This window comes from Chelonia mydas, chromosome 11 (genome assembly GCF_015237465.2).
Source record: "Chelonia mydas isolate rCheMyd1 chromosome 11, rCheMyd1.pri.v2, whole genome shotgun sequence".
Taxonomy (NCBI): Eukaryota; Metazoa; Chordata; order Testudines; family Cheloniidae; genus Chelonia; species Chelonia mydas.
Window position 1 is genome coordinate 57,823,591 of NC_051251.2, and position 26,560 is coordinate 57,850,150.

The 26,560-nt window shown below is 42.7% G+C and overlaps 1 protein-coding gene across 7 annotated transcripts in view; it reads left to right on the forward strand.

The window, feature by feature from the left end:
• The window catches only part of SPATS2L (spermatogenesis associated serine rich 2 like), a 135,279-nt gene that overhangs the window by 14,941 nt on the left and 93,778 nt on the right, over positions 1-26,560 (forward strand). For 3 of the 7 annotated variants that reach the window (XM_037912752.2, XM_037912755.2, XM_043525283.1), the window contains exon 2: positions 13,901-13,970. The exons of 3 other annotated variants lie outside the window; for them this stretch is intronic. The gene's annotated coding sequence lies outside the window, so the exon portion shown is untranslated. Of the gene's footprint in view, positions 1-13,900; positions 13,971-25,413; positions 25,541-26,560 lie in introns of all 7 variants that reach the window. One more of the 7 variants, XM_043525282.1, reaches the window with a different exon arrangement.

The window sequence follows — 26,560 nt, forward strand, 5'->3', positions numbered from 1 at the left end:
AGAATGGTGGTAGAGCGTGCATTTGGATGTTTAAAGGGTTGCTGGCGCAGTTTACTGACTCGCTCAGACCTCAGCGAAACCAATATTCCCATTGTTATTACTGCTTGCTGTGCGCTCCACAATCTCTGTGAGAGTAAGGGGGAGACGTTTATGGTGGGGTGGGAGGTTGAGGCAAATCGCCTGGCCACTGAATACATGCAGCCAGACACCAGGACGGTTAGAAGAGCACAGCAGGAAGTGCTGCACATCAGAAAAGTTTTGAAAACCAGTTTCATGACTGGCCAGGGTACTGTGTGACACATCTGTTTGTTTCTCCTTGATGAAAACCTGCCCCCTTGGTTGCCTCTAAATTCCCTGTAAGCCACCCGCCCTCCCCCCTTCGATCACAGCTTGCTTGGAAAGGAAGTAAAGTCACTATCATTTAAAAAACATATATTCTTTATTAATTGATTATAAAAATAGGGAGATAACTCACAAGGTAGCCCGGGTGGGGTGTGGGAGGAGGGTGGGAGGGAAGAAAAAGGCCACTTCAAAACTTGTTGAATGACAGCCTTCTGTTGCTTGGGCTGACCACTGGGGTGGAGTGGTTGGGTGCCCAGAGCCTCCCCCCCCCCACGTTCTTGGGCATCTGGGTGAGGTGTCTATGGAACTTGGGGAGGAGGGAGAGCGGTTAAACAGGGGCTGCAGCGGCAGTCTGTGATCCTGCTGCCATTCATGAACCTCCACCAGACGCCGGAGCATGTCCGTTTGATCCCGCAGTAGCCCCAGCGTGTCCTCATGCCTCCTCTGATCTTCCTGCCACCACCTCTCCTCACATTCATCGGCCACTTTCCTGTACTCTGCTGTTGTGTCCTTCCACACATTCTGCTGAGCTCTGTCAGTGCCAGACGACTGCATGAGCTCAGAGAACATTTCATTGCGCGTGCGTTTTTTCGCCGCCTTATCTGAGATAGCCTTTGGGACGGAGGAGGGAGGCTTAAAACATTTGCAGCTGCTGGAGTTAAAAAAGGGCGTGAAGTATTTTAAAAGATACATTTTAGAGAACAATGGCTATACTCTTTCACGGTGAACAACACTATTCACATTACATTGCACATGTGATTTTGGTACAAGGTCGCATTTTGCATCTTATATTGAGTGCCTGCGGCTTTGGTGTTAGAGATCACACACGCAGTGCCAGGCAACAGAATTCAGCTTGCAGGCGGCCATGGTAAGCCATAGTCTTTCGGCTTCTGCAACCTTCATAACAGCAGTGCCTTCCTCTCCCATACCAAGCAAAACACGTTGAGTTGGCCATTTAGTGCTGCGGTTTTCCTGTTAACGTGCCGCAGCAGAAACCAAAGTAACCCCCCCCCCCATCCAATTCTCTGGGATGATCACTTTACCCCTCATCCCACCGTGTGGCTGGTATCAGGGAAGATCCCTTCTGGCCAAACGCGAACAGCTCAGCACCAATGGCCCCCCCACTCCCACTGCGTGGGTAACTGTGGGGAGGATTTCTTTTCAGCCACAGGCAAACAGCCCACTAGGAACGGCCACCTCTGAATGTCCCCTTAATTAAATTCCCCTATTTCAACCAGGTGACCATGAACGATATCACTCTCCTGAGGATAACGCAGAGAGATAAAGAGCGGATGTTGCTTGAATGCCAGCAAACACCAGGACCATACGCTGCCAGGCTTTGTCATGCAATGATACCAGATTACTTGCTACTAGCATGATGTGGTAAAGTGTCCTACCATGGAGGATGCTCTCTCCAGAAACCTTCTGCAAAGGCTTTTAGAGTACCTCCAGGAGAGCTGTCCCTGGAGGATTTCCGCTCCATCGCCAGACACGTTAACAGACTTTTCCAGGAGCTGTACTGGCCACGAATGCATCCCAAGTCCTCAGAGCTACTTAATCATTAAAAGACGCTTGCTTTTATAACATGTAGTATATTTAAAAAGGTACTCTCACCAGAGGTCCCTTCTTCGGCTTGGTTGGGTTGGGAGGATATTTCAGTCAGGGTGATAAAAAGATCCTGGCTGTCAGGGAGAAAGGTGTGCTGTGTGCTCTCAAGCTCATCCTCCTCTTCCTCATCTTCCCTGTCCGCAAAATCCTCAGGCATGGTAGAGAGTACCCCATCATTGGAGTCCACGGACAGGGGTGGGATAGTGGTGGTGGCCCCCCCTAGAATTGCATGCAGCTCATCGTAGAAGCAGCATGTCTGGGGCTCTGTCCCAGAGCGTCCGTTTGATTCTTTGGTTTTCTGGTAGTCTTGTCTGAGCTCCTTAAGTTTCACGTGGCACTGTGTTGCGTCCCTGCTGTAGCCTCTGTCCCTCATGGCCTTGGAGATTTTTTTAAATGTTTTGGCATTTCGGCTTTTGGAACGTAGTTCTGATAGCACGGATTCCTCTCCTCATACAACGATCAGATCCAGGACCTCCCGTTCGGTCCATGCTGGAGCTCTTTTGCGATTCCGAGACTGCATGGTCACCTGTGCTGATGAGCTCTGCATGGTCACCTGTGTTGATGAGCTTGCCTGGCCAAACAGGAAATGAGATTCAAAAGTTCCCGGGGCTTTTCCTGTACACCTGGCCAGTGCATCCGAGTTCAGAGTGCTGTCCAGAGTGGTCACAATGGTGCACTGTGGGATAGCTCTCAGAGGCCAATACCTTCAGATTGCATCCACACTAACCCTAATTCGAAATGGTGATGTTGATTTCAGCGCTAATCCCCTCATTGGGGAGGAGTACAAAAATCAAGTTTTAAGAGCCCTTTATGTCGAAAAAAATGGCTTTGTTGTGTGGTTGGCTTAATTTGATTTAACAGTGCTAAATCCGACATAAACTCGTAGTGTAGACCAGGCTTGTATGTTTGTAGATCAGGATCGCACTAAGGAACTGTTAGTGCATGGCAGCATGGTCCACAAAAACACTTAGAACATAAGAATGTCAATATTTGATCAGACCAATGGTCCATCTACCCCAGTATCCTGTCTTCCGACAGTAGCCAGTGCAGGTGCTTCAGAGGGAATGAACACAATATGGCAATCATCAAGTGATCCATCCCCTGTCCACTTACTGCACAGCAGCTAGTGCAGGGTAGATTTACTTCCCAGCTTGTTGTGAATTAAGTGGACAAGTGGAATTTGTGTGGACAAGTCCCAGATAATAACTGTATAACTTAGAAACTTTATAGGGGAAAAGATCTTGATAAAGATGGATCTGCTGTACCTCTCTCTGTATACTGAGCCATAGTTATTAGTTAGATTACTGCACCAGAGGTACCTAAAGAGATCTGGCCAGCTGGACATCTTTACACTGTGAAGTGTACATTTTTATTCTGTCAAGGTTTTGGTATGTCACTTGGTTCTCAGCCTTGCTGTTCAGCTAGCTCCCTGCCAGAATTCAACCTGATGCTCATTGCCAGTCATTCTATGTAGATGATCATGAATGAGGCTCTGGTTTAGGTCAGCTCTTTTAGTACAACCTTGACAGTAGGTCTGTATTTAAGTTCTTTGTATTATTACACTGGAGGATAAAATCTGCCCTCTGCAACCTACATGCCAGGCTATGCTTGTGTCAAGGTTCCTTCCCCACTCTGAACTCTAGGGCACAGATGTAGGGACCTGCATGAAAAATGCCCTAAGCTTATTTATACCAGCTTAGGTTAAAACTTCCCCAAGGTACAAACTATTTTACCTTTTGCCCTTGGACTTTATTGCTGCCACCACCAAGCGTCTAACAAATATATAACAGGGAAAGAGCCCATTTGGAAACGTCTTTCACCCCAAAATCCTCCCAAACCCTACAACTCCTTTCCTGGGGAAGGCGTGATAAAAATCCTCACCAATTTGCATAGGTGAACACAGACCCAAACCCTTGGATCTTAAGAACAATGAAAAAGCAATCAGGTTCTTAAAAGAAGAATTTTAATTGAAGAAAAAGTAAAAGAATCACCTCTGTAAAATCAGGATGGTAAATACCTTACAGGGTAATCAGATTCAAAACATAGAGAATCCCTCTAGGCAAAACTTTAAATTACAAAAGGACACAAAAACAGGAATATACATTCCATTCAGCACAACTTATTTTATCAGCCATTTAAACAAAACAGAATCTAACGCATATCTAACTAGATTGCTTATTAGCCCTTTACAGGAGTTCTGACCTGCATTCCTGCTCTGGTCCTGGCAAAAGCAACACACAGACAGAGAGAACCCTTTGTTTCCCCTTCCCCCCCCCCCCCCCCCCGTTGTCGGTAAGGTTTATCTGCAATATCTGTATTGTGGAGAATTTTATGAAATGACGTTTCTCTCTTTCAAAACAGCATGTTGTTGCTTCATCATCTCGGCTGAAGGCTTGATTTTGTCAGGCGCTGAGCACTCTTGACTGCCTGATAAATTTAAGATCAGTCCCTCAGTTGGTATAGCATCATATTACCCAGCGCCTCTATGTCATGGATTTTTTTTCCCCTGCACTTCTCATAAGAAGTTCCACTGTAAAGAGATTTAGCAAGATATTTATCACTGGATTCTGGTGTGTCAGCCCTTTGCCAGAAATGGATATTACCGTACTGCCTTTGTATGTTTACCTTGGCAAAGAACAGATCTTTGTCTTGTGATGCAGATTTATTGCTGAATACATCCCAGTCACAGCAACAATATATTTCATGTGTAAAGTTTGTTTTATATCATTGTATTTTAGCTCCAAAAATTTAGTTTGTTTTTTTAATAGAAAATTTCAGATTTTCTGAAAATGGAAGAGTATTCTGAATCAGCACTGCAATGAAAGAGAAAGCTAATAACTGTCACCCTTTTGCTACAGACATTTCCTCTGCTGAATGTCTACCAAAAATAAAGAAAAAAATAATTTAAAAAAATACTTTGGCCATTGCCCAGTTATGCCTCTTGAGCCCAATCCTGCAACCCTTACTTATGGGAGTAATACTTACTACTGTAAAGAGTCCCATAGAAGTCAGTGGTATTGCTCACATGAATAAAGACTGTTTGTTTAAGGTGTGTAGGATCGAGCCCTTTACTTATAAATATAAGTAAAGTCAATGGGACTGAAAAGCATATTGACCTAATGTTTGATCCTTGTTTGGACATCTCAGGGATGGTCTTTTCATAATGCACAGTGGAATCCTGTTGTTATAAAGACTGATTTGGGCAACTCCCGTTGGGATTATTGTACCCAAATAATTACTACATCCGGCTCCATGACCAAACTCAGATACACCATACTTGTTGACTCTGAGCACCTGGTAATATGCACTTAATGTACTGCCTTTTTATTTGAGGATCTTAGGTTACGTCTACACTGCAGATGGGAACCTGCCTCCGAGCCCGGGTAGACAGACTTGTGTTAGTTCTGCTTGAGCTAGCACTGAATAGCAGTGTGCACATAGCAGCAAAGGCGGCAGCTCGGGCTAACCACTGGAGCTCAGACTTAGGGGGTCAGATGGGGTTGGACTTAGGCAGCGAGTCTTAGCTGCCAGCTCTGCTGCAATGTCCCTACTATGTCCCTATTTTTAGTGCACTAGCTCAAGCTAGCGTTAGTCAGTTTACGCAGACTACATCATCTGTGCCCTGCCCCCAGCTAGTCCTTCACACCCATGCTCCCACTTTGGGAAACACTTGTGTAGATTTTCATCATGTGATGCTTCCTCACCTTTTTTCCATGTTTAATGAGCAATTAAATAGTTAACAATGGTGATATTTAAGGTATCACCATTGGCATCTGAGTTAGCATAAAAAGGAATAGGACAGTCCATACCTCAGAATGTGTTTCAGGCTCTGCAAATTCAGGTAGATGTCTTTGCTTCAGTTACATTCAGGTCACATTTTGAAGGTTTCCTTCACAACAGTAATAGGTAGAGGCTTACTCTTTTTAAAAAATGAAAGGTCAGACTCTGGAGAATAATTGATAAGTCTGGTTGTGCCCTCCCAGCGGGGCATGTCTCCCATTTTGGGAAACACTTCAGTAGGGCAAACTACGTAGGAAACAACTCAGCCTAGTATATGAACCTATTTAGCGCTGAATAGACACTAAGAGCTTCTTTACTTTATGTCAGGGACTGCCCCTCTAGCTGACTGGCCCCACTGGCCATGCGAAAACTAGGAAAAAATGTGTGTTTTAATTTTAGTGAACATGTGTTAAAATCCTAGTGTAGACAAGCAAGTTGTAGTTTTAACAAGTGTCAACTGGTCAAGGTGAAGTACACCTAGGATTTCAGCCAGGATTTTATATGGGTTTATTATCATGTTAAAAACATACCTTTTCCTAATAAAGGCAAAGCCCACCTCAGGACGGTCATGCAGATTGCTTAATACTGACTGAAATGAGCACAGCTCATATGCAGAGCAGAATCCAAGCTATAAGTCACACATTAGTTAAAATAACATGTAGAGTCCTCTGTTGAAGCCTGTAGAGTTGTAAGCAGTGCAGGCTGATTACAGCCAGATTTATTTTTTATCCTCTTCCCCTTTTTTCTTAAAAACAAACAAACAGAACCACTAGGAAATTAAATTAAAAATAAATAACATAAATGTAGTGTTGAGCTTGCAGGATTAAATTTGCAGAAGTCAGGAAATTCCGAAAGGCAAGGTTGCATTGGCAATGGCAACTCAGGCATGTCGCATACATGTAGCATTTTCCATTCAGCTTTCCCTTGTTAACTGTAACATAACTTTTTTTTAGCATACCATAAAATATGCAGAATATGTCATGTGAGTAAGTGCACATTGCTGGATCAAAGACACTCAGAGCAGAAGTGCCAAGTCATATGTCAGTTGCTGGGGCACAGGGGTAAATATACATGTGTTCCTAAAAAAGTAAATAAATGCTTAAATCCTGAATAAATTACCAGTGTAAAAGGTACTGGTCTGCAGACCCTGGGCCAAATTTAGATCTCCTTTAGACTGGGGTAAATGTGATTTCATTGGAATAACTCCAGATTTACAACAAAGTAGATGAGAGCAGAATTTAGCTCAATGTCATCCAAACTCACTATTTTAAAAAAGAATTTATTTTTTCATGCTGTTTCCCTTCCAAATACATATGTTGTCCAACCAATGCCATTGGAAGAGTGAAACCAGTGATTCTATTTATTCCCAGGAAAAAAATGCTTGAAGAACATCAAAAGAAGTGATAAATTCCAAAGTTAAAGTTTGCTCCCAACTTTTTTATTTGTTTATAATTCCCATGAAATTGCTGCTTTGATGCACAAATTATTATTTCACAGAGCCTTCTCTCTTTGGTTTTGAGAGCTATGTGTGACTCCTTTTGTGATGTGAAATACTGACCACATGGGAATGAGTTTTCTCATTACACTCATGATTAAGTCCACTGAAGGTCTCACTGGTAATTTTGCTCCTACTCTGTATGACAAACATCAGTCTAATACTATCATTACATGTGTAAATTGAATTCAGTATTCATTTCTCTGTACAAATCTGTACAAACATCACGTAGTTCCATTACAACCCCTTTCTTAGAATTTGTATGCAAGAATGAGAGTTTTTCTGTCTTCTAAATGGAGTGTTTAATAAAGACCAGTGTGCTCAGGGCTTTATATCAGAGGGAAAATTTGTAACCCAGAGAGCTTCATGATGTAAAAACCCAAGCACAGAAACAAACTGTACAGAAAAAAATACAGTGAGTCAGACCGTAATCTGCCTTTGCATGAATGCATGGGACCGGAAGGTGTGCAAGGGAAGATCACAACAGCAGTCTCTGAGAATGCTCAGTCCTTCCTCCTTCCAGAGAATGCATCACGCAGATAGGGGTGGGAAGAGGTGGGGCCATGCCCCATTTCCCACTACACTGGCCCATGGACCCAAGCTGATGCACTGTTGGGAGTAATATGCACCACTCCTGTGGATGGTGTAGAGCGATCATTTCCCTCCCCCTGCACACCAAGTAGCCCTGGGAGAGATCATCCCATTAAGTGATCGTCCATTAAGCTCCATTAAGCTTTGTGCCTGATTATGCAATTGTATATATATAGGAGAACTTAGTCCAGTTGGAAGGTGCTGACTTGACGTCCATGGGGCCTGAAGTCTCCCCTTGACCAACAGAACAAGCACAGCAAAGGCAGCCACAGTACAAATCCCCCAAACTGCCCTGTCCATGCGTTTCAGTGTGACACGGAAGGACCGCTGCTGCTAGGGGTGACTTTTGTGTTAATACAGTCTTCGGCTTTTATCATGACCCTGCAAAAACAGTATTGACTGTGCCGATAATTTTCAGTATGTGGCTACTTGTCCGTTGGGGACTATATTGAACAGTACGATTTTTTGTCCCTACAGACTTGGCCTGGATTTAAAATGGTGACCAGGAAATCCAAAGCTGTGAATTGGATTGCCAGTCCCCTCAGCTATCCAGTACTCACTATATCTGTAATATTTTCTATATCTTCCAGGGTTTTTTAACAACATATATATGCCCATTACATTTAGCCACTGTAATTCCCTCTGCTAAAGTGCACCACAATCTCAGTATATAAGGTGTTAGTGTCTTTTACATCACACATTATTTGTTGTATTTTGTTGTATTTTTGTCTCCTAAAATTCCAGCTCATGCTTAGTTAAAGCACTTTATATATTCAGACCTACGTTTTCTGTTTAGCGTTTGTTTTGATTAGTAATTCATTTTATCTTTAAAAAAAAAAGGAAAAGCACTGTCTATAAAGTCATATCCTGACATCAAAGGATCTTCTGAATGTGCCTGCCATACTGTTTCAAGGTACAGTGGAGTGATTTAAAAATGAACAAACAAAAAAGCCTATTGGGATAATTATTAAGGAAATCTCTAGTTTGTTGTTTCGGCAGCTGAAAAAGTCAGTGTGTAACTTCTGGTAGCCCTTCCCGACCAACAAAGTGGGGGCACAACTAGTTCCACTTGGGAAAGATATGAAATATTCAGAAACTCATGTTATTCCGTTGGGAGGCCAGGGACAGATTAAGTGGAGGACTTTCCCGTTGAAAATAGTTGCAATTGCATTGTTAACCATGAATCAGATAACTCCAGTTGTTAATCATAGTAGATGTAGAATGCTTAATTATGCTGGCTTGCTAGAGATGGATAGGGTGATCATTTGTGCCCAGAATAATGCCACTGTGGGGATTTGTTAGAACACACTTTAATTTTTTTTGATGAACCTTTCTTAAAAATAATTTTAAATAATTATTAGATTACGTTCTAGGGATTTTCTGATTACACTGTGGAACGTTTTTTAACATAGGTCATAGAAATCCATTTTAACTGTGAACCTTGACACTTCTTTGGACATTTATCTGGCCACACTTGACATATCGGGATTTAAACCAGACTTATAGATTAAAAGAATTAGGGCCTGATCCTGAAAGGTGCTGTGCACCCTCAGCTCCCAATGAAGTAAGTAAGAATTGGGGGCACACTGCACCTCTCAGCATTGAGCACTAGGTGGCTAATATGGGTACCTAAGGGTTGTCTTAACTAGCTCTCCCAGGCTCTGTGGTGTTGCTTGATTACAGTCAATCCCACAACTTTCAAATAAAGTAAAGCAAATGTAAATACTGGTTTCTATTTATAGGCTGAGCTACTGTACAGATCCAAATAAAACAAAACGATTCATTCTCTGCAGCTTCCGTAATGGCCTTCTTTTTTTGCCTCAAGCACTGCACTGGGGTAGTAAGATAAGCTTTCTTTTAAGAGATGTTTTCCAGTATATTGTATTATCTGTGTGCAGAAGCAGTTTCTAGTCCTCTTTGCAGCTTGCTAGGCTCCTCTGCTGACACACCCTGAATTCAGGTATTGGAATCCTACATAAAGATACAAACTCTGCTGGTTCATGCTGGGAGGTGGCTCTAGTTACCTCCCAAACAGCATGTAAAAAGAGTGGAGTGTCTTTCTGAGGCAGCCGCAGCTTGGAGACAGAAGCTTAAAATGAGCTTTGCTTTGTTATTTTAGTTACTGATAAAGCCACACCCCTGGAAGTGGGTATATGTATATACTCTTTTTAGAGCGGGAAGGGAAATGTATATGCTTAAACTGCTGTGCATGTGTTCTGGCATATCTGGGATGGTAACAGTAATTATTAACGATACTATGCAATTTTATGTAGCCTCCACCTGAGCATCTCAAAGCACTTTACAAATATTAAGAAATGTATCTTCACAGTAATAGAGGGAACCATCCAGAAGTGTGGTCTCCTGTATTCTTTGCAGAAATTCTCACCTTGGATCAAGTTAGCAGATCTTGATTCAGCCATATGGTACGTAGGCATCACCAAGATGAACACAGTGTAGACATCTACCTAGGGCTTGTCTATACAGTGCCATAGTCTACATTAGAGGGGTGTAAATTCTAGTGCAGGCAAGTGTGTTGTACACTAACTGGCCCACGTGGACCCTGCTGGCATGCACTAAAAGTTCCCTAGTACAAGTTAATGTAGCCCTGTTGCAAACAGTACTCTGCAAGTAGGCTGCAAGAGGTAACTGCTCCAAGATATGTGCATCCATTGATACGATTTATACATGGTTTTATTTTTAAAAATTCCCCAAAGAATGCTGCTGCTCTGGGAGCTCAATGCATGACCAGATTTCTTGGTGAGGAGAAAAAGAGTGATTTCATGCATCTGGGAGAGATGAGGAATTAGTCTGTCCCATCAGGATTATTAATAATACACCGGTAATGGATGCCAAAAAAAACCCGGACTGTATTTTCTTCAACAAACAAATGAAAAACAAACAGAAAACAGGCTAAGCTGCCTTTAGATAGCAAGTAAACATCACAGTCATGAACAAATTTACTCCTGGGTGTTGGAAGTATGATACTGTAGGAGCTTGTGAAGTAGGTAGAATTTGTTTTATCTAACACCAATTTTCTGAGGCCTTGTGCTACAGGAGAACCTACAATTCATCCTTTAAACTATCTTTGAGCTTCCAGTGGTTCCAGTATTTTACAGTGGCGTTATAAGAATGATTTACTGTTAGATACTAACAGGGGTGAAAGTAACTTAAAGGACTTACCAGTATGCCAGAGTCCTGAGCAGGGGACAGGGCCTCAACATTGAGATTTAAATCCCCGGGCCCTTTACAATGAGATTTAAAGGGCCTGGGGCTCCCGGCCGCCGTCTCCACCCCAGGGCTCCGGCAGCAGGGCTCTGGCGACGATTTAAAGAGCCAGGGGCTCCACTGCAGTAGCGGCGGCCGGGAGCCCCGGGCCCTTTAAATTGCTGCCAGAGCCCCGGGGGCTCCCGGATGGCGCTGCTACCCTGGGGCTCCGGAAGCAGGGCTCTGGCAGCAATTTAAAAGGCCCGGAGCTCTGGCCACTGCTACCGCAGGGAGAAAACTTTTGCAATATCCATAAAACTTTACTTTCGTGCAAACTTTAAAAATGGTATCTAGCTGTTTTGTTTAAAATCACGTTCACCATTTTAAAGCCATGAGAGTCCAGAAGATAAAGAGATTCGTGACTTCAAATTATTTTTGTACTATTCCTCTAATTTAAAAATAGCCCACTTCCATGAGAAACCTCAAGGCACAAGAGTTGAAATTCTGACTTGAATCACTTCATGAATGTGATCCTGTGCACTCATGAGTGCTCCTTGAGAACAAGTACATGAGACTATTTGTAATTTTCTAACCCAAACCAATCCTGAAATACAATAGGACAAAAACAGCAAGAACAATTGGCTGAAAGACAGACCCATTCATTCTTCTAAGTCAAGGAACTTGTTTGATGGCTTGTTGGATTTATTTTGAATTTTCCACAAATGTTCTCCTGACCTTAGAGTAAGCAATACCTAGACTGAGAGGAGCCTTCCCTTCCCCCCGCCCTTACAGATTTAGGTTTGGGAGGGAGAGGGAATCAAGATTGGGGCTTAGAATATAAAGTGTCTTACAACCATGACTACAGAACCATTGATATGACTCTGGGGCTATGTCTATATTGGACACCACTGGTGGTGGCATGTAGGGTACATGTAGCTACTCGCTGCAGTGACCAACAATACTATGGTGTGTAGCTACAAGTGGCTGTGAAAGGCTCTGACAGGGAGAAAGCAATAGGGAAAGGCTGGGCAGCAGGGAGCTGCCAGAGTCTTTCCCCGCTGCCTCCCCCTGCTTGAGCCTTTCCCTGCTGCCAAAGTCTGTTGTGCGGTAGGAAAGACTCCAGCAGTGGGACGCTGCACTGCTAAAAATAGCAGTATAAACGGGGGAGGCACTGCTTGGGCATGTTGAGCGCCATGTAGGGTATATACCCTGGGGTTCAGGTGTGTCTGTACACACCTAAGCAATGCCTCACTTTCTGTACTGCTATTTATACCTATGCTAGGGGGCACACAGTGTATGTACTGTATGCTCGCTGAAAGGAGTGTGCAGTGTAGACATACCCTAATCCTCCAAAGTGCAATGACTGTAATTGTGCACTGTTCCCCTCTGTGTAAGACAAGAGTGCTAAAATAACCAGCACAGTACATGCCAATCTATAGAATGGCAAAGAGAAGTTACATAGGCTGACTTTGAATCTCTAGTAAATCTTTAGGTGAGTCTGTTTGGGCTCAGATTGTGCCAGGCCTCCATTCAGGCGTACAAATGAGGGAGAGGACACGATGAGCCTTCTCCATTCTCCCCATCCCACCCATGTTCCCTGGGCAGGGGTCCGGAATATTCCCTCCCAGCACCAAAGTGGCAGAGGGGAGGTGGGTCCGTAGCATTTGCCCCCTCTCATGCACCTCCCAGAGCTTTCTGGAGGCACAAAGTGGAGCATTCTGCACCCTTCTCAGGGCTACAGAAATGGGCATACTCCCCTTGTGGGCCGGGGGTCTCTGTGTGGCTCCCCTAAGACTCAAGCCAATGCCTACCATGCACAATCTGACCCCTGAAGAGCTTTATTACACTGTAACAAGCTTAACGACTTTCGTATTTCCTCAGTGAAGCATCAGATTCTGAAGCATTCCACTCCTCCACTAGATTTCGAATGTAATTGTGATCTAAGATTCAGCAAGCCATGCAAAGTATGTGTTTAGATTGTAAAGGACCCTTCCAATCTAACCTGCAAAAACCCTTTGCAGGGGCAGTAACTCAGTGAGAACCATGCTATTTTGTATGCTGGAGAAATTAACTTCGCATCCTGCTTTGAAAGAAAAGCTGCGGCTCAGGTGGGACTCACGTCATACAGGGCTCTCTGGGGCCTTTGTGAAAAATGTATGGTTGCCCTGTGTATAAAAAGGGTGAAATATGAGAACAGTCGTATATTCCCATTCTGTAATAAAGAGTGAGTATTTCGTATTATCAAAGGAAAAATGAGTCCAGGAAGACAAAGCAAACCAGCTAGATTTGTCAAAGGCTGTCTGCTCTTCAGGAAGTTCAAGAACTAAGGGCTAGTTAAGATGCCAGTGAGCAGAACTTGCTATCTCTGCTGAAATGGCTGTTCCAGAGCAAGTCATGACAAGGGTATGAGTGTCTGACTAAAGTGGTGATCGGACCAGTATAATCACAGTACAACCAAAGGTGTCCGGAGTGTGGGCAATGAAGTCCCAAACTGTAGCCCAGGACTGCCCTCCTGCTCTAACTGCAGGGGAAGGACGAAACTGACAAAGTACAGGTTTTCATTGCCAGTGCAGGAAATCAGTTTCAATTTATCTGTTAATAGGCATACAAGTACAGGCAAATTGTGGTTGTGTACATTTGATTTTGAGAAACTTCTTGTGTACATTTATATGCAAATTGGCAAGAGCTGTTGGCTCTTGGCAAACTGCCAATGTGGCTCCCAACATATCAAAATTTAGGCACTGTGTTTGTCTGCGTAAGGGGTTGGATGGCAACTGCAATCAGGTTTTGAGATTTGCTCAAGAAAAGCTCACTCATGACAAGAGAGCCAGAACAATAAGCAGAAACAGTGTAACTAATAATTCTTCTTGTAATTTCCAGTTATTACAGAAGATACAGGCAACTGGATTATCTAGAAAACGAGGGAGAGAAACTGGAGCCATTCGGTTTGGTGAGACATCTAATTTTTTTCTCACTAATCACCTTACAGTTTACATAGTGTTATAGATCACTGGTCTCTGAGACTCTTGACTCCACATTCATGTCATCCTCTCCTGCTAATTACTTATTGTTTTGTTTTTTACAAAGCTATCCATTTAGAGACTGATTTTCAGTCATGCTGAACACCTACTATGTCTGCTGACTTCTTTTGCAGATGGTGCTCAGCACATCCGATAATAAGAACTCGGGATATGTCTATGCTGGGAAAGTCCATCCTGTTAGAAAACATGTTAGTTAACACAATGTTGAACATGACATAGCCCATAGTGTGGACAAGGACAATCATGTTTAAGAATGTTAGCTGGTCTTGGTTAACCATAAGTGTGGTTGGTTGTGGGGGGACCCTAACGTTTACCGAGGCCAGTTGACATGTTTTAAAATACAATTATCCTTGTCCACACTAAGGGGCGAAGCATAAAATTTTCAAAAGCGTCTAAATTCTGTATTCAAAAGTGACCCATGGCACCTAATTGCCTCAAGTCACCGTTGAGAATGGCACTTAGGCTCCTAAATCACTTTTGAAATTTGTACCTTAAGTCACGTTTAAAATCAAGTCAATTAACAAGTGTTCTAACATGATGTATTTTCCCAGTGTATACATATCCTTAGTGTACACACACAGCCTGAATTTGCATGCACAAGTGAATAGGATGATTGCTGGTCTAATTATCCCATTAAGTCCTACAAACAAGAGATGTAGGTATGTTGTATGGCCCTTGATATATCAATGTGATAAACAAGTAGCCCAATGATAGAGAAATCTGCTAATAATAATAATTCCTTTATTATTATCTCTATCCCATTGCCATGCCATTTATTTTTCATTTTACTGCCCTGTTAGACCATCAGTGTTCTCCTGATGTTTTCCAACATCAAATGCCCACATCTTGAATACTGTGTGCAGATGTGGTCGCCCCATCTCAAAAAAGATATATTGGAATTAGAAAAGGTTCAGAAAAGAGCAACAAAAATGACAAGGGGTATGGAACAGCTTCCATATGAGGCGAGATTAATAAGATTGGGACTTTTCAGCTTGGAAAAGAGATGACTAAGGGGGGATATGAGAGAGGTCTATAAAGTCATGACTGGTGTGGAGAAAGTAAATAAGGAAGTGTTATTTACTCCTTCTCCTAACACAAGAACAAGGGGTCACCAAATGAAATTAATAGGCGGCCAGTTTAAAACAAACAACAGAAAGTATTTCTTCACACAACGTGCAGCCAGTGTGTGGAACTCTTTGCCAGAGGATGTTGTGAAGGCCAAGACTATAACAGGGTTTAAAAAAAGAACTAGATAAATTAATGGAGGATAGGTCCATCATGGCTATTAGCCAGGATGGGCCGGGATGGTGTCCCTAGCCTCTCTTTGCCAGAAGCTGGGAATGGCGAAAGGGGATGGATCACTCGATGATTACCTGTTCTGTTTGTTCCCTCTGGGGCGTCTAACATGGGCCACTGTCGGAAGACAGGATACTGGGTTAGATGGACTTTTGGTGTGACCCAATATGGCCGTTCTTATATGATGATCTACCACAAGTGCTGTTGCTGACAGTGAAAAATCCATTAATGCAGCCCCCAGTCATTGGGGGCAGATGCGGGAAATTTAAATGTCTGCTCCAAGCTTTTCTACACAAAGGGCAAAATGGCAACATTAAACCCAATCCCTGAACTGAGGGTGTTTTGCTTGCTCACTACCCTACCAGGAGCTCCAGGAAGCATTGTGTCTTCTGGAGCTCTCAAGGGTCACAGTCACTGTATCACCCTGAAACAGGGTGCAGTGTGTACTTCCCCGCAGCCCTGCATCCTCTCTGCTCCTTTGGCAGTGCTAATGCTGGCAGCCCTAAGCTATCTCTGCACTTTTGTAATAGCCGGCAGACGCTTCATAGGCTACGTGGAGAGGCTCTTTGATCCCTTTCCACCTTGTGTGCTCATGTAAAGACTGGCCACAATCTGGCCCTAAGCTTTTAAATCCTAAGAGACATGTTCTATAAGAAATGAGAAGTCCCTTTTTTAGTGGGGTGTGGAGGAGACTACCAGCTTAAACAGTTCCAGTCACTTTACAAACCACAACTCCACCAGGAAAAATCAACTTTTAATACTGCTGATTTCTGTCGGACTCCCCAAAATGATCAGTCTTGGCCCTCTCCCCATTGTTAATGTGCAACAGCAGGAGATAGTGCTAGAATCAGTTTTACATCTGTTTAGCTTAGGCATTTTGTGATATGCCCATTGCCACAACAAGTTAAGTACACTTGATGGGACACATTATTTTGCTACAGATATGCACTCTCTATGCCATTATCTAAATCACTAATGAAGATATTGAACAGAACCAGACCCAGGACCAATTCTTGCGGCACCCCTTTGATATGCTCTTCCAGCTTGACAGTGAACCACTGATAACTACTCTCTGGGAACAGTTTTCCAACCAGTTTTGCATCCACCTTAAAGTAGCTCCATCTAGGTTGTATTTCCCTAATTTGTTTATGAAAAGGTCATGCAAGACAGTATCAAAACCCTTACTAAAGTTAAGATATACCACATCTACCACTTCCCCCCTATCCACGAGGTTTGTTACCCTGTCAAAGAAAGCTATTAGATTGGTTTGACAAGGTTTGTTCTTGATAAATCCATGCTGTTACTTATCACTTTATTATCTTCTAGGTGTTTGCAAACTGATTGCTTGATTATTTGCTCCAAATCTTCCTCCTTCCCAGGCACAGCCAACCTCAGCCAACCACAAGTGCTGTCTCTGTCCTCAGGAGAGTATAGGGTCAGCTGCTTGCTAATGCATGGTGATCCAAAGAGGGTGGGGAGGAGGTGAGACGATGGCTATTCCATCTTTATACACACTAGCTGGGCAGCCTCTCTGAGGGAGTCTGCTAATTTCATGAGAGCGCACTACCTCTGGAGGTCTAGGAGGCATCCACTATTAAAACTACAAGTCAAAACTAGAACAGTTGCATAAATCCTGCGAACTAAACCATGTACTTTCACACATTGTTCCATGGGTAAGACCTTTGGTCTGGAATGCCAGCCAGCTGGATTCTAACAAGGAGATTCCTGTAGTGGGTTGTGTGCTCTGGTACACTGCCATCCAGAGCTGGGCAGACAATCCGTTTCACAAATTTAGATCCTTCACAGATTATCCATGGACAAATGTTGTTTTTACAAAGGTGCAAGTTATGATTCTTATTTGGAAGACCAACTATAGCAGGAAGTCAATAACCTCTTAATGGAATTGTGAAAAGTCAGCAGTACTCAACTGAGAAATTCTTGTGTTATACCATTTCCTAAGAGGGATGGAGATGTGCCGCACAATATCCTCCACTACAGACAGGCCATCGTTTCTGACAGCTCAAAGCTTGGTCAGAAACTGACTTGATCATTCACTCAACTCTAGTGGGTAGAGCTAATAGCTAGACAAGTAATTATTTACCATATACTTGGCCATACTCCTGGGTTGCAAATGTATGAGAATTTGTCTATAGAAGGCTTTGCTTCACACCACCATGTTTTGTTTGTTTTTTCTTTCCTCTGTGACAGCTACAGTTTATGGCCACTGGGTTTTAAATTGTTAAATAATGGGCGTATGTGTCTACGATACCACCTTCTCTAAACATTCAGCTGTACATGGCTTTGTAGTTTTGCCATGTAACAACTCTCTGTTTAAGCCTGTTGCACATTTTCAAAGAAAAATTACTTTGCAAGGCACAGTAGGTGAATTCTATTGGAGGCTCCTTTATAAAATTAGTAAAATTTGGTAGCCTAGTTGACTATAGTATAAAAAAGAGTTGATATGTTGGTAAATACAGCAGGAAAAAAGCAAAAACTGGATTTATAACTCATTCAACATGCGGAATCTAGGTATTTGTTCTACAGATCTTGACAAGAGCTGAATATGTACTGGAAGAGCACACGGGGATGTGTTTGCACAAATGTTTGAGAAAGAAGGTCTCCTATGGACCTCAACACCATAGTATCTGAGCGCCTCACAAATATTTCTCCTGTGAGGGATGGCAGTACTATTTTCCCCATTTTACAGAGCAAAAACTGAGGCACAGGGAGATTATAAGTGAATTACCCAAGGTTACACACAAAGTCTGTGACAGAGAGGGGACGTGCACCCAGATGCACTGATTTCCAAGTCAATGTATCAGTCTTGAAGACTATTGTTAAATTATTTAATTTTCACCTCTGTTACCTTGAAAATATTAAAAACCTATAAACCCCATTGGAATCATGTACTCACAGTTAGTCCAGTTCGCTACAGATTTCAGCTCACATTCTCATACATACAGGACAGAAATGGACCTGCTGCTTTCAGATACTGATTAGCAGAAAGAAATCCTTGATATGTTTAAACAAATATATTCTTGAAAGAGAGAAAAATACTAGCTTCTGGTCACCTTTGAATTTTTGTGGTTACAAAAATGAACCTTTACTGCATTTTACTTTATAGCTTGATCAAATTCATTTTCTCTCCCTCTTAAGTAGCTGCCCTTTTCTATCTTCCTCAAAGGATCATCTTGCACAAAGTACTGGATGAGCTCAGAATATAAATTCAGCATGTCGTTCAGCTGCAAACTGTGATAGACTTTCACAGAAACTCAAACACGTAGGAAAAAAGGGATGGGGCGAGGAGTGAGGCAATATAATATGAGCTAATTATTTCTGGTATCGTAAGGCAATGGGTAAGGAGCTAACAACTCAGATAAACAGAAATGAAACCAAGTGGGAAAGAATCCATACAATCAACAAAACACAAATCAATTTAGTTTCAAAATTGTTCCTACTAGCTGCTGTGCTGTGGCGATGGATACTCTGAAAACTGCCCCGGCCTAGGTTTCACAGTGCTGTAATCTGCAGATAAGTGAAATGCCTTGTCTCTCCAATTTCTATCTTATATGCACATAAAATATAGAAAAGGACAAGATTTTCCATGCAGCTTTACCATGACAGCTTAACAAACCCACCATAAGCCGAAGGTTGTTTCACATTAAATAGAACACTGTGATGAAATGACAAGATATGAACCACTGCCTCCACTGGGTGGAATCGGAACTGCGCAACTGACGATGCATCTACACAGCGGCTGGGAGGTGCGATTCCCATCGTGGCTACATGTATAGGCGCTGGCTCTGCTCAAGCTAGCTCCTAAAACAGCAGTGTGTCTTTGATGGGACAGGTGGCGGTTTGGGCTAGCCACCAAAGTACATTCCGGGGGGGTGTCGGACAGGATTGTACTCAGGAGGTTAGCCTGAGTTGCTGCTCATGTTACCGTGGCAACACTGCTATTTTTAGACACTAGCTCCAGCAGCGCTAGCCCATGTATGACTCCCCAAGCTGGGCATTACACCTCTCAGCTCCTTTGTAGACGTTCCCTGAGCATCACAAGCCCTGTATGGCTTACAATTAATGGAGATCATCCCTTAGCTCAAGCAGCATGGTCCTGTGCTTTTGGAGAAGGAAGATCTGTGTCCTATCCCTGCTGCAGCAGTGAAATGCTAAGTGATTGTGATGTGCATCATGGTGACAACTGTGAATCATATCTGTAGCAAAATAATATGTCCCATCAAGTGTACTTAACTTAACCAGAACTCTACTACTTAATAAGAATTCTGGATCATATCACAGACACAGACTTGTGCCACTCCTCTGAAGAAAATAGCATACATAACAGACAGATGGAGATTAAGGTCATTTTGGATGGAACTGCTGCTTTCTAATTTGTGTACAAGGCACATAGAAGTTGTGGCAATGGGCATATCACAAAATGCCTAAGCTAAACAGATGTAAAGCTGATTCTAGCACTGTCTCCTGCTGTTGCACATTGACAATGGGGAGCGGGCCAGATTTGATCATTTAGGTGAGTCCGACAGAAATCAACAGTATTAAAAGTTGATTTTTCCTGGTGGAGTTGTGGTTTGTAAAGTGACTGGAACTGTTTAAGCTAGTAGTCTCCTCCACACCCCACAAAAGAAAAAGGAAAAAAGGGACTTCTCATTTCTTATAGAACATGTCTCTTAGGATTTAAAAGCTTAGGGCCAGATTGTGGCCCGTCCTTGCATGAGTACACCAGGTGGAAAGGGATCAAAGAGCCTCTCCACGTTAGCCTATGTTTATGGATGATATCAAGCTGGGAGGGATTGCAAGTGCTTTAGAGGATGGATTAAAATTCGAAATGATCTGGACAAACTGGAGAAATGGTCTGAAGTAAATAGGATGAAATTCAAAAAGGACAAATGCAAAGTACTCCACTTATGAAGGAACAATCAGTTGCACACATAAAAAATGGAAATGACTGCCTAGGAAGGAGTACTGTGAAAAAGGATCTGGGGGTCATAAATATGAGTGAACGGTGTAACACTGTTGCAAAAAAAGCGAACATCATTCTGGGATGTATTAGCCGGATGTTGTAAGTAAGACACAAGAAGTAATTCTTCTGCTGTACTCTGTGCTGATTAGGCCTCAACTAAAGTCTTGTGTCCAGTTCTGTGTGCCACATTTCAGGAAAGATATGGACAAATTGGAGAAAGTCCACAGGAGAGCAAGAAAAATGATTAAAGTTCTAGAAAACAAGACCTATGAGGGAAGATTGAAAAAAATTGGGTTTCTTTAGTCTGGAGAAGAGAAGACTGACAAGGGACATGATAACCATTTTTAAGTACATAAAGGTTGTTACAGGGAGGAGGGAGAAAAATTGTTCTCCTTAACCTCTGAGGATAGGACAAGAAGCAAGGGGCTTAAATTGCAGCAAGGGAGGCTTAGGTTGGACATTAGGAAAAACTTCTTAACCATCAGGGTAGTTAAGCACTGGAATAAATTGCCTAGGGAGGCTGTGGAATCTCCGTCATTGCAGGTTTTTAAGAGCAGGATAGACAAACACCTGTCAGGGATGGTCTAGATAATACTGCCTTGAGTGCAGGGTACTTGATTAGATGAGGTCCCTTCCAGTCCTATGATTCTATGATTTCTTCAGCACTCAGCCTCCACCCTGGACACCTATGGGCCTTAGAAGTTTCCCCTAGCTTCTGCACCTTGTGGGTGCTGAAAATAGACCAAGGATATGTCTGCATTGCAACTGGAATGTGATTCCCAGCGTAAGTAGATAGACTTGCTCTAGCTCTGTTTGAGCTAGCATGCTAAAAATAGCAATATGAACGTTGTAGCACCAGCAGCAGCTTGATCTGACCACCTGAGCTTAGACCCAGAGGGTTAAGCAGCCTTTGACTCTGGCAGCTAGCCTGAGCCTCTATTCATGCAGCATCATCCACAATCCTATTTTTAGCATGCTAGCTGGAGCAGTACTAGTGGGAGTCTGTCTGTCTGCACTGGAAATCACACCACCTAGCAGACATACCCTGAAAGGCCCACATGAGTTTACATGAACTTCTGCATTATGAAAGCTGGGCAGGTCTTTTAATGACTCTCACTTCATGAGCAATTTTGTGCTCTCGGCTCTCAAATGGGAGATTTAGACACACATTTTCTACTCCAGTCTCTGGGCATTTTCTACCCCATGGAAGGGATGACATCCCTCATTGTGTTAATCAAACCACCATCCTTCATCTCATCCAGATCCCTCCTGAACATCCACTCCTTCCACAATTCACACAAGAAGATCTTATAATGTCTTCAATAAAATCAAAACTCCTTTATATCCGAGTCTGGGCTCCCCAGTGCTTCCTGTCTTAGAATCATGGAAGTGTAGGGCTGGAAGGGATCTCAAGAGGTCATTTAGTGCATCCCCCACACTGAGGCAGGATTAATGTGTCTGTTTTGTAGAATGCAAGACTTCTTGGTAGGGACTGGCTTTGTGTTTGTGTTGCATGGCTGAGGCTGAGAAATGGGCAGAAGAGCAGTCTTGTGGCTAAGGCCTTTTCCTTAGCCACAAGCTTGCAACACAGACAAAAACCCACTGAACTGAGACTCTGAAGCTCTGGGTTCAGTTCCTGGCTTTGCCTCCTGTAGACTTTGTGGAGCAGGTCCTCATCTGGTAGAAATAAGTGTAGCTCCACTGAAATCAATGGATTCTGTCAATATATGACTTGGGACAAATCACTTAAACCAAGATTTTAAAAAGTGAGTAGTGGTTTTGGATGCCTACACCTTATAAGCATTTATTTTCACAGGGTGGATGCTCAGCACTTTCTGAAAATCAGATCTTTTCCAAAAACATTAGTCTGAAAATCTTGGATATAATCTCTCTGTACCTCAGTTCCCCATTGGTACAATGAGAATAAGAATACTTCTCTACCTCACAGGGTTCCTGTGAGGATATGTTGTATAATTATAGGATGCTACGGTGCTGGGGGCCATATAAGTAGGTAGATAAATAATAGGAAGTAGGGAACAGTGAATATTGGAGGCAAGCTCTACCTCACATATTTAAGATGAGCGTATTGCTTTATTTCAGAATGGTTTTGGGGTGATTTTTTAGTTGAATGTCACTCTAAAAAAGAATCTCAAGTAGGTAAAAATTCTGCTCTCGGATCTTCATCGTGGCAATTTCTTGGCTACGGTGTTCTCCCTCCATGTGAGATTCTCATTAGTATCACTGTGAGTTTTGCGCACAGTTCAGAAAAGCACTAATGCACATGCTTGAATTAATCCCTATGTGGAAAATTATTTAAGCATTTATTTACATCCCACAGAATTCAGTAGAACTTCGGCATGGGTTTAAGCAATTTGCTGTCTTGGAGACAGAGAGAGAAGATCATGTCAGAGTTCCACTATGTGGATTTGGGAGTAGAAGTCTGAACTAAAGGTGGCCATTTGGCCTGAATAAGAAAAGTATGTGTAATTCTGTGACCGCTTATAAACATGCAGCTATTGTTGGCTGATCTCTTGTGCAGTTTTCCACATTAATAGTGTGGAACTACTCTAGTTTTGAAACACAAAAGCCTGTGTTTATCAGAATGCCAGATAAAGTCCTTCCAAAACTAACATACGTTAAAAATTAAAGTTGTGCGATTACCTCAGGAAATGAAATATCAAAAAAAATCTGAAGCAGGGTGAAAAACTGAGTTCAGCTTTGTGGAGAACTTCGATGAGTCACTTCCTTATCAGTATCTCTGTTCTTCCTGGCAACGTTTTATTTTTGACTCTAAATGCTTCATTAAATGAAAAATTACACTTGGGGTTGTGTGACACAAGAAACACAATAAGCACTTCTCCTGTCGGATTTAACTGATCACACTTATATCAAAATAGGAACTTGAACTGGGGTTTCACAAACACTTTATTAGGAAGTCACAAAGGTTAATGAAGTTCTCAGTTCTTTAAGATGAGCTTTATATTTAGAATGTACACTGAGAATTTGCTCCATTGTTATTCATGGCCCCTCTTATTTTCTTTCTATGAATAGTAGTATGGATGAGATTTTGTTGTTGGCAACAGAAAGTGTCACCAATGGCTTTGTGAATGTATTGTTGCCCAAGAATTTGCACCGTAAGTGCTCAATTTGGGCATTTTAAAGCTCTTAGTGGGTCTATTGTTGTAAGATTATCCAGTTGGGGAATAAAAACAATGCCATGTGACACAGATAACCAATTCACACAGTGCAAACATCAAATTGTGAATATCAAATGTGTTCACATATACTCGCATTGAAAAATTTGCAAGCAATCTATAGGTTGAAACACGGCTTTGCAGAAAAGATTCATTGAAAAATTGTGATGAGTGGACCTATTTGTAGAAATACAGCAAGTCAAACTGCCAGACTGGGAGCTGCACCTCTCCTCTAGAGGAGCTCTCAGAGGGGTTGTGATTTAGGAGGCCCAGTCCTTCCTTGCCATGTAGAGGGAGCTGGCATGCTGTACCATTCCTTTGGATTGTGCCACTTGTTCATCCCAGTGCACCAAGCCAGCTGTGCAGGACAATGCAAAGGGGGTATAGCTATAGGGGCAGTAGGAAGGAGCGATTCCGAGAGTGGCTGGTCTGTGATTTGTCCCCTGTCCCAATGCAGGGTGCACAAGGGGTTAGTGGGAGGAAACATTCCTTGCACTTTCCCTCCAGCAAGCTCAGTGTGCTTGCACACAGTTTGACAACAGGGAGGTGGAATGAACAGACCAGTCATTGTTCACTCAGCTCTGGATGTGAGGGAGGAGGCTAATGTTTGGTCCCCAATAGCGAGGAAAACCCCTGACAAACTACCATGGACGCAGTTCTGCTCTCAGATCCGCTGTCCCACATTCCTCTCCCACTTTTTCATGATTGAGACCTCTGCCCATCTAAGGAGAGCAGCAACCAGTCAAGAGCTGCTGTGTGGCTATAGGAGCAGAATCTTATTCCAAGTAAATTGCTTTGTGTGTGTGTGTGTCTTGTTTTTTCAAGTGTGTTAGTGGGAGAAAGTCCACATACGGAGTAACCACAGAGAGCTGTTTCTGTTCATCCAAAATTGTTGGGTCCATTGAGGCGAGCAACATAGCTCTGTTCTGTTCTGAGTCTAACCACAGATCTCGTCTGATGCCTGCCTGATGCTAGGGCTGCACAACTCAGAAGTGGCTAAACCATAGATACAAACTCATGGCAGGGCTGACAAAGTGGTTTTACTACATGCTGAAGCCTGTTGTCCTGTCTGCCAGGACAGTTAGTTGTGAATGAAGACTTTAATACTACAAACTGCTTAGAATATTGTCACAGTTCAAAAATAGTACTTGCTGGGTGTCGTGTTTAAGAGGAATCTATGTGTATTGAGGGTCACAGCAGTAGTTTGAACCAAATGAGAAAATGTGAAGTATTGGTACAGGTCCGTACTTGAAGGTGGGGAGCCTGGGCTGCTGCCAAGACTCTACAGAGCACTGGAACTGCATTCTTCTGTTTGGTGAAATTCACCCATCCCCACATACTCTCTGAGTTATTTGGGGATTAAGTGGGAGGTGAGGGTCTAAAGTTCCACCTCCTCCCACCCTCACATACCTCCTTAGGGCTGCAGTGCAGCCCTTCTTTAGCTTTTATTACAGTGTAAGGCCATGGATTAGAGCTCACTGAAGTCCATGAGAGTCTTTCCATTGAATTCAGTGGGCATTGGATCCCTAGCTTGAAGTAGCAGCTGCTGCCCTTCTGCACCTCTTTTTGTGGGCCTCTGATGGATCCTTAGCCCCTACTCTGTCCTGCTCCAAACTGCCCCCTCCAGGGCTTGCAGGGGGTGCAAAAATTCCCTAGTATAGCCTGCCTGTCTGTCCCCTTCCCCTGCGGAAAAATGTACAGCTGAAATACAGAGAAATCTCATTTGCAACTGGGGAAGCGAAACCACAGTAAATTGAGGTTGCTTTGCATGAAGCTTTGTACACAACAATAATAATAATTAGCCTTTATACAGTGCTTTGCACCCATAGATCTCAAAACCTTTTACAAAGAAATCAGTATCATTTATCCTCCATTTTACAGATGGGGGAAACTGAGGCACCAAGAAGGAAGTGATTTCACGGGACTACCCAGCAAAGCAGTGGCAGAGCCAAGCATTGAGCCTCGGTCTCATGAGTCTCCATCCAGGGCCCTGTCCAGGGAGCTCTTGGTATGGCCTAGGGCACAGATTGTGTTTGAAATGGTGTAGCCCTTGTTTTGTTGTTGCCAGTTGCTTTCTCGCAATTTTGAGTATAGTTCTAGGGACAGAACGAAGTGATCAGCACCCATAATTGGAGCCAGATTTTCAAAAGAGTTCAGCTCCTACCAAAGCATCTACAATGAAGAGGCCAGATTTCCCCAAAGTACTCCGCAACCAACAGCTCCCATATAGCCAGAGCACTGTTGCAAATCTGGCCTATTTGCATTGTCAGCTCTTTGGGGTAGGGACTGTTATTTCCACATGCTCCACCTACACACAGTAAACAAGGCCCTGATCGCAGCCTGGACTTGTAGACACTACAGCATTGGTAAATGGGAGCTCTGGGACGCTGAGCACTTCTGAAAATCTGGCTCCTAAATCGCCATGATACTTATATTGACCCTGTAATTTATTTTAAAAAAATACTAGGGCTGTTCATTAATCGCAGTTAACACAAAAAAATTAATCCTGATTAAAAAAATTAATCGCGATTAATCGGAGTTTTAATCGCACTGTTAAACAATAGAATACCAATTGAAATTTATTAAATATCTACATTTTCAAATATCTCTATTTCAATTACAATACCAAACACAAAGTGTACAACGCTCACTTTATATTATTATTTTTATTACAAATATTTGCACTGTAAAAATGATAAACAAAAAAATAATATTTTTCAATTCACCTCATACAAGTACTGTAGTGCAATCTCTTTATCATGAATGTGTAATTTACAAATGTAGATTTATTTTTTTTGGTTATGTAACTGCACTCAAAAACAAAACAATGTAAAACTTTAGAGCCTACAAGTCCACTCAGTCCTACTTCTTGTTCAGCCAATTGGTAAGACAAACAAGTTTGTTTACATTTACGGGAGATAATGCTGCCGGCTTCTTATTTACAATGTCACCTGAAAGTGAGAACAGGCATTCGCATGGCACTTTTGTAGCCGGCATTGCAAGGTATTTACATGCCAGATATGCTAAC